The sequence below is a fragment of the Chinchilla lanigera genome, unplaced genomic scaffold (genome assembly GCF_000276665.1).
Source record: "Chinchilla lanigera isolate Chin_1 unplaced genomic scaffold, ChiLan1.0 scaffold00147, whole genome shotgun sequence".
NCBI classification, from domain to species: domain Eukaryota; kingdom Metazoa; phylum Chordata; class Mammalia; order Rodentia; family Chinchillidae; genus Chinchilla; species Chinchilla lanigera.
Genome location: NW_004955548.1, coordinates 937,572 through 946,835, shown reverse-complemented (window position 1 = coordinate 946,835; position 9,264 = coordinate 937,572). Strand labels below are relative to the sequence as shown.

The following is a 9,264-nucleotide window of genomic DNA, read 5'->3' as shown; positions in this document are numbered from 1 at the left end:
CATCCAGGGCATGGCCCATGGGGCCTCTTAGGGCAGTTCCTCTTGAAGTGGCCTGGCTTTTAACAGTGGTAGCAGATGAATGCAGTTGTCGAGTTGATGAGTGTATTATTGATGGCCCTTTTGCTCTTAGAGCTACTTTAGGAACTGAAATTTCACAAACAGAATCACACTGCATAGCTGGTCCGTTCATTTTAACGTTGTAATTTTTAGTATTTCAAGGTGATATCATGCTAATTCATTTGTACCTCCTTACTGAACCAAATATGCCCTTATAATAAATCACCTGACTGGAGGTCCAGCAATGAGAATTCCTCACTGAATGCTACAGAAATGAAGACAGAATTGGCCATCTGCTGTCAGAGAGCCTTTGCCACCAAGGTCAACAGAAAATGGCTGCCCTCAAGAGTTAGAGATGAACTCTGACATCTGCAGATTCAGGTGGGCTGGGACAGTGCTGTCAGTCCTCCCTACTTGGCGATCCTGTAAGTTTGCATTCAAACAACTGTGGATAGAAAATATCTGGGAAAAATTATACTGTTCTGAATCTGAACAAGTTTTCTTGTCATTATTCCCTAACAACACAGTATAGCAACCACTTACACAGCGTTTACCTTATATTAAGCATTATAATTAACCTAGAGATGGGAGGTGACATACAAATACTGTATCGCATATTTTATAAAGGACTTGAGGATTTGCAGATTTTGGTATCTATGATGAATCACGGAACCAATATGAAAGGATATGAGCAGATGACTCTTCTTGTGAATTCAGTTATGTGAATAAAATACATAGTTGGCAGAAGGAAAGGAAAAACAGGAAAGCAGCTAGTTATATTTTAAGGCTAACTCTCAGAAGAAAATATTGTTTATAAAACTTTGTAACTTAATTTATGGCTTTGGGTTGTAAACTGAAAAGAAGAGATAAACTCCAGTTTATTCCAAGAGGTACTTTTCATTTGATTCCCACTTACGTCATCAGTCTATATCCCTTTCTTCATTTTAATTAGCTATTGTGAAATAATTTTCAACTTATAGTAACATTGCAAGGGTAAACAAAGCATAAGGAACATCCATATAACCTTTACTCAGTTTCACCTATTATTGGGCCGGGGATATAGCTTAGCGGCACAAGCACCTGCCTGGCAAGCGCAAGATCCTAAGTTCGATTCATGGTACCAAAAAAAAAAAAAAAAAAAAAGATTCACCCATTATTAATATTCACCTCATTTGATCAATTATTTGAATGTACATCCTCTGAGTGTACACATACAAAATAATTTTCCTGAACCTACAGTCGCATAATCCATTATTAATGTTGCTAGATTCAATATTTGTAGATTCAAATTTTTTATGCGTATTTTGATTTTTACTCGTACATGTTTGCAGTACATCATGATTGCAGTCCACTGTAGGGGGTTGGTACCTGTACATAACCATGTTTCCCCTCTGTCGTAATAGTGTAGGGCTAGCGGTGTCTCTCAGGGGCTGAACGCTTGCCTAGTATATACAAAAGCTTGATCCTTTGCAGCAGAAAGAAATACATAAATACAGATGCAGTTATTACAAAGCAAAAAATGCAAACTAAAACAGCATACTATTTTAAAGTTAAATTGGTGGTAATGTTAAGTTCTTTATATTTGCCATTATAAATACAGAAAATTTACATTTTGTATGTTGAAACTCAAACCTTTGCAATTATAAACAGATTTGGAACTAAATCGTGTTATAATTTGGATAATTTTTACAAATTGGTCCATATAAAGACATAAGCAATATTGTCAAATTATATAGACCTATCAACTTTTTCCATTTAAATTTCTGAGTAAAGTATAAGAGTATGATCATTTTCTAGTCATTAATGTCAACATTAATCGTAGAGGTAGCCCTGTTCTGACTTTTCAGAAACCTTATTTGTGCTTTCATTTATAGGTTTATTTTCTTTATTAACAAATTCAAACAACATCGTTTAACTGATATTTGAACCTTCTGTAGTTTATAAACTTGAAATTGTGACTATTTTTTTCGCTCCACATTGTGAAATTCATTCATATTGTTGCAGAGAGCTATATTTGGTTCATTTTTAATTTTGGCCCGTATACCATTGTATGAAAATATATTTTATCCATAATAACTCTGAGGGGAATTCTTGTTTCCAGGTTTTGACCATAGCAAAACAGTGCAGCCATGAATATTCTTGGTAGTGTACATAACACGGGTGTCTCTAGAGTATTTTCATAAGAATGGAGTTTCTGATTTATGGAGTATTGTCACTTTCACTTTAAGTAGATGATACCTAACTTTTCCCAAGGCTACGTGCTAATTTACATCCTTAACGTTTAAGTCCAACAAGTCCCATTACTCCACCTGCTGGCAGTCACTTGGTATTACTAGACAATTTTTGCCTGTTCAGCAGCTAGTTTTGCTTAAAACTTTTGCTTAAGTTTTGCTTGGCATTGCATAATTAGATTTTCCTGATTACTACTAATGTTGATAGTCTTTTCATATATTTATTGGACATTTGGATTTCCTATTTGGTGAAGTATTTGTTCAAGACTTTTTGTTTTGTTCCAAGAGAGAAATACACATTTCTTCAGAAATTGATTCATTTGCATTGATTCTTTATGTTGACGTGTTCAATATTATATACATTGATCAACATAATAAAATATATTACTATGTAATAAATATGGCAAAAATTCATAAGGTTTTCAAAAGTAAATAATAAATCTTAAATACATTATGATAATTGAGAAGAACTGTGAGATAGAGTACAAAATGCCCAAGATAACTGTATCCAATAGCCTACTTGGAGTTTTCACTGGGATGTAGGTATTTCAAGTTTAATCCATAAAGACTGAACATTTTATTCTCTCTATCAACTTGTTCCTAATTTTTTGCACTTCCAGTTTTATCACTTTCTGGTGTGTCAGACCCAGTATCCCAACATATCAGAGGATGGACTCCCCCATTCGCTGCTCCAGTTCCCGTGCTGAGACTGCCTTACACTTAAGTATTTAATAAATATTTGTAGAATAAATGGACCTAGCCCCCAAAAATGTTCAATTAAAAATTGTTCAATAATATGTACAAAATAGTATATATTTTTTAAAAAGTAAAAGACATTTATTCTTTTATTTCTATTATTGGACCAACAGGCATTACACAGTCCCTATTTATTCTGTACCTGACCAATTGCTATAACTCTTTTTAGTGGACCTGCTTTCCACCTTTCAGTGTGACTAGCTTACAACATAAAATCCAAACCACTCACTAGATCATTCCAGGTTCTCCGTAATTATAATGGGTAGTGTACATACACAGGTGAACATAACTAGAGAACATAACTATCTTGTGTATGTATATATGTATATATATTTTTTCCTTTTCTCTTCCTTCCTTTCCCCTCCTCCCCAGCAGTTTCTCTGACATGAGACTACCTTTCCACCTAGTTTTCCTTGAACATCATGAAGCCCAATTTTACAACCACACAAGACTACTGGGTATTTCCTGAGTGTGCCCTACATTTCCATTCCTTCTTATTTCCACATCTTCCTGGTGTCCCTTCGCACTCATTGCTTTTCTAACCAAATTATATCCACCCTTTACCATTCAAATTAAATGTTATTTTCTGTTCGCAGTTTTCTTTGACTCACCCAGGTAGGATTAGGTTTTCTTCCTTTCCATTTTACCCTAATACTTATTAATCATTTTATTTTAAAGAGAAGAAGAAAAAAATAGAAATAAAACAGAGTTTCAAATCAGGCTAATAGAAGAGTAACAATAATTAATACATTGCATAGTGTTATCTTCATAGAAGTTACTCAGAGTAATAGATATAGGCATGATATCTTGTCCAAACAATATTAGCACAAACCTTTCTTTTCAGTGACTTAAGAGAAACTAGCCATATAACTACCTTAATTATCTTGTGTATGTATATATGTATATATATATATATTTTTCCTTTTCTCTTCCTTCCTTTCCCCTTTTCCCCATCAGTTTCTCTTTTCTTTTGAACAACTTATTCCCAATTCACAATATCTATTGTACATTTTGGACTTTATTTACTCATTCAGCTTCTCTCACTATTGAGACAATACAGTGTTTGCACATGTGGTTCTCATTTATTTCACTTATGAGTATAGCCTTAAGTTGCATACATTTACTTATAAAAGTCTCAAATTTATACTTTTTATGGCTGAGTAGTACTCCATTACATAAAACAACCACATGTTTTTTATCCATTCCTCATTTGAAGGGTACTTGAGTTGTTTCCAAGGTTTAGCTCTTACAAATTGTGCTGGTATAAACATGGATGCACATGTATCACTGTGGCATGGTATTTTCCATTCTTCTGGGAAGATACCCAGAAGGGGAATAACTGAATGGAATGGACCTCTAATCCTAGATTTTTAAGCAATCTCCACACTGATTTATACAGTGGTTTCACCAGTCTAAATGCCCACCGATAGTGGAGTAGGGTTCCTTTTTTGCCACAGCCTCGCCAGCATTTGTTACTGGTTGATTTCTTGATGATAGCTATTCTTACTGGAGTGAGATGGTATCTCAGTGTTGTTTTAATTTGCATCTCTCAAATGGCCAATTATGTTGAACATTTTTTCATATATTTATTTGCTGTTTGTATTTCTTCGTCTGAGAAGGGTATATTCATCTCAGATGCCCATTCATGGGCTGAGTCTTTGAATTTGGGGGGGCTGATTTTTTTCGATTCTATGTTCTAGATATAAGTCCTTTGTGTGAGGGACAACTGATTATAATATTTTTCCACTCTGTGTGTTGTCTTTTCACTCTGTTGGTGATTTCCTTTGTTGTGAAAAAGCTTTTTAATAAGGTGAGAGCCTATTTGTTGATTCTTTGTAGTATTTCTCATATGGTGTGGGTTTTCTTCATGAAGTCTCTACCTCTGCCTATGTCTTCAAGATTTCTATGCATTTTCTTCTCTTCCAGTAGATCTAGTGTTTCTGTTCTAATATTTAGACCTTTGATCTATTTTGACTTTATTTTAGTGCATGGTGATAGGCATGGGTCTAGTTTTAGTCTTTTCCATGTGGAAACCCAGTTTTTCCAGCACAGTTTATTAAATAGATTATCTTTCTTCCAGTGAACATGTTTGGCTCCTTTGTCAAAGATAAGGTGGTTGAGTGTTTTTGGAGTTGCATCTGCAACTTCTATTCTTCTCCACTGATTCTCAGGTCTGGTTTTTGTTTTTGTTTTTGTTTTGCCAATACCATGCTGATTTTATCACAGTAGCTTTGTATTATAATTTAAGGTCAGGGATTGTGATTCCCCCTGACTTACCTTTGTTGTCCAGGATTGCTTTTGCTACTCTAGGTCTCATTTGGTTAAAAGTGAATTTTAGGCATGTCTTCTCTAGTTCTATGAGGTATGCTAATGGTATTTTTATTGAGATTGCATTACATCTGTATAAAAGTTTTGGGAGTAATGCCATTTTCATTATGTTGGTTCTTTCTATCCATGAGCAGGGGATAGCTTTCTATTTTCTGATATCCTCTTCAATCTTCTTTTTCAGAGCATTGTAATTTTCAATGTATAGATCTTTTACTTCCTTTGTTAGACTGATTCCTTTATATTTCATTTTTTGGATGCTGTTGTAAGAGGTATGGTTTCCCTAATTTCTCTGTCAGTGAGTTTGCCGCTTGTACATAGGAATGTTATTGGTTTTTTGAGTGTTGACTTTACATCCAGCTATGCTACTGAATTTGGTTATTAAATCTACAAGTCTTTTGGTGGAGTTCTTGGGGTCTTCTATGCAGAGTATAGAGCTTACACTCATAGAATCATAATGTTAGACTTGGAAACAGTCCTTGTCATTATGAGGTACAACTTGCTCATGCTATGTAAGGCCAAAGCAAGAATCCAAGTTTTTCAGTCTGCCTTGACTCTTTATCTCATGTGCGTGTGTGTATGTGTATGAGTATGTGTGTGTGTGTGTGTGTGTGTGTGTGTGTGCGCGCTGCAGTGAGAGAAGTGGAGCTCAGGTTCTTATGCAAGCTAGGCAAGCACTCTACTGCTGAGATATATCCCTGGTCCTTATATTTTTTTACCTTATATCTGACATGCCACTGATACAAAGAGAGTATCTTGTTGATCTTGTGTGTTCCATGATACCTAATAAATCTATTACACAAGTGTAAATGCAGTAAGTACTGTATTAATAGACTTGAGATTCAGAGGGATGGATAAAGTAAAGATGCAATTCATAATACTTACATCCACTAAGTGTATACTCTGTACCCGTTTCCATACCAATACTTTAGAAGAATTATGTCACAGGAATAAGCAAAGTTTCTGACCTGCTTGGTGTAACTAACATGTATTGCCAGTGATGACTGTTTTTCTAGAAGAAATCTCTGGGCATCTCTCATAATCCAAAAACTCTGGCCAGGACCGGGGGTATAGCTCAGTTGCACAGTGCCTGCCTCACAAGCGTGAGGTCGTGAGTTTGATTCCCGGTACCAAAAAACAAAACAGAACAAAAAAACCAAAAACTCTGGCCAGTGAACTACCTTTAGAAAGTCATCTCACTTATGTGTATAAGAGAAGATATGTGTGCCCTGCATGTATCTCCTGACAGAGCTGCACAAACAGACATGAGTTAAGGTCATGTACTTTAATGTAATTCATAATTTTAATCACATCCTGCAAAACATTGTTAAACTCAGGTGACATTTGTTGACTAACTGGCATTTCTTTATGGGTAACAGGGCACAGACTCACATTCAACAGCAGCCTGCTGGACCCTAGTATTGAAGCCAGAAAGCCATTCAGTCATGGCAGCTATTCTGACAAATACTGACAAATGACCAATTCAGTTTTTCTGATATATGACCATTCAAATCCTCGAATAGTTCTGCAACTGTGGTGTTGGTTGGCAATAAAGTATAATATATATATATATATATATACCTTTCTATATATATATATATATAAAACCAAAACAAGTATTGTTGCCTTGTTGTCAGAAGCAGTAAACTGGTCAACCTGGATTACATACCATGGTGACTCATTGATCTTCTCTTAGTAATTGTGCCTCAGTATCCTCTGCTTTTTCGTCAGTTTGTCTAGAGATGGTGCTAGTCAGAAAAGGAACAGGTCATTGTTTGAACTCTCATAGGTTCATGAACCCTTGTGTAAAGGCAGGGAAGAAAAGAAAGGAGATCACTTGCTTGAGCTTTAGTTTTTGTTGTATGGTGGTAGTGGGAGAGAAAAATCATCTGGTCTCTTCACTGGGCTTCAGAGGATACTGAATCCTTAGAGAAGAGCCTGGTTTCTGTTAAACTAAACCAATGGAGGGGCAATTCAGATGAGGTTAAGGATATGGAGAGTTAGTGAAGGGGCGTTGTGTTTTAGCAGTAGGGGAGAGGTGAGAAAATTGAAGTAAAGAAGGAATATGGACACAACCTCATGGAGCTTAGTATGCAGGAGTTGAGAGACAGCTTGTGGGTCTTGAAGTTCTTGCAACAGGCACAAATGGAGATGAATCTTTACGTGAGTCTTGATGACTTCAGAGCAAATAGGTTTGGACTAGAAAGAGTAGTTGTCTGGAGCTTCCTGTCAACCCCATGTGATCTGGGGAACTTAGTTTTAGACCCGGAATACCAGTTCTAACAATGCTCAAATTGCTCCTGGAAACAGAAATCACAGAGATTCATAATGACAGAAAAATGGCCTGGAGGGCAGTACACATCAGGTTCAGGGTGGGACTACCCCTGGCAAAGTGGAAAGGGGAAGATGGAAATGGGATGAGGGTCAAAGAAACCTCTTTTTTTTTCTGTAATGTTTTCATTCCTTAAAAAAAGGGTAAAATCAATAGCACCTAAATAGTAACAGCATTGAAATCTGACCGGTAGAAACACTGATGTTTATTACAGTTAATGCTTGAGACACTGTGAAGTACTTCATGAGTATTTTTTCTGTTGAACGAATGTGCCTTTCTGTTTTAAAAAATTATCTAACGGCAAAACTCTCAAATTAACACGAAGTACCAAAGGAGCATAGTGAAGGCATAAAATGAGGTGAAGCTTGAGAGTGAGGCTTGAGGAATCCATGTAGGGAGTTATTTCTAATCTGATTTACACCACTATACATGAGACACGTAAAATAGGGGGTGCAAGCCAGACACAGTTGTACATTCATTTTACCTCAACGTTCTACTGTTCTGGGTGAACACCCAGAAAATGAGCTTGAATTTTCAGTGCTTTCAAGAAACTATTGGATTCTCACTTTTCTCCACCAACAGACACTGGGTGGTGGTGCTGTCCAAAAATTGTTCTTTATCATGGATCTATTACTTTCATATGCAGGCACGTCTTTATTAGTTTCCTGTGGAGCAAGCAAAGTGCGAAGGACTGGGGCTGTAAAGATAAACAGCTTCAGCACGTTCTCCTACAATTATTCTAAACTGACTTAATGTACCCAGTGGCAGAAAGTGCAAAATGTGACTTTTACATACAAAAGCACCATTGCTCCAGAAATGTCCAACTGCGGGAGTAAATAAATGACCCTTGAACCACCCACGCTCACCATCCGCAGCACCGGCCAAGAATTAGAGCAGACATCATTGAGTATGGCTGCCAACCACTGGTCATCTCTAGGCAGTTGGGTTCCAATGGCTATGAAATGCCGAGGGTGCATAAGCAGGGCTTGTTCAGCGTGAATCTTGGAGATCCATATTTTCGTAACAGGGCAAGATATGTCTGTTTATTGCACAGACCCCTAATACAGGGGATGATTAAGTGTGCTTGGGATGAGGTGAATGTGCACCCTTAAGACTAAAGCAGTAGAAGAGGGAGAGAAGGTGATCTCTCCCAAGGATTCGTCCTAGTCAGAAGGAACGAGGATCGGGCCAATCAGAAAGGGTGGAGCTGCCTGTGTGGGAAGGCCGGGTCTTCAATGGCGTCATCAAGGCGCCTTGCAAGGGGCTGGGGTCTTAAACGGAGACCTTGGACGCAAATCCTGGAGCTAGCGCGGCTGGGGGTGGGGTGGGGGAGGAGCCCGGCACCGCTGGTCCAATCAGAAAGGGGAGGGGCAGGGCTTGGGGCGGGGCCTGCGACCGGAAGGCGAGCGGCCGGCTTCCGCGCGGGAACGCTGACTTCTGCTGGGGCGAACGGCGGTTTCAGCCCGGGAACCGCGGTGCTGGAGCCTTCAGGCCTCCGGGTGAGGACCTGCGGCCCTGCCGGCGGGGCACGATGGGCGCGGGAGGCCCCGGGCGCGCGCGCCG

At 38.1% G+C, this 9,264-nt stretch overlaps 1 long non-coding RNA gene across 8 annotated transcripts in view; it reads left to right on the top strand.

Moving 5' to 3' along the window:
- Positions 1 to 9,083: 9,083 nt before the first annotated feature.
- LOC102029228 overlaps positions 9,084 to 9,264 on the top strand; it is a 12,399-nt gene continuing 12,218 nt past the window's right edge. For all 8 annotated transcript variants that reach the window (XR_001232246.1, XR_001232244.1, XR_001232242.1 and 5 more), the window contains exon 1: positions 9,084 to 9,200. This is a non-coding gene — a long non-coding RNA (uncharacterized LOC102029228). The remainder of the gene's footprint in view (positions 9,201 to 9,264) is intronic.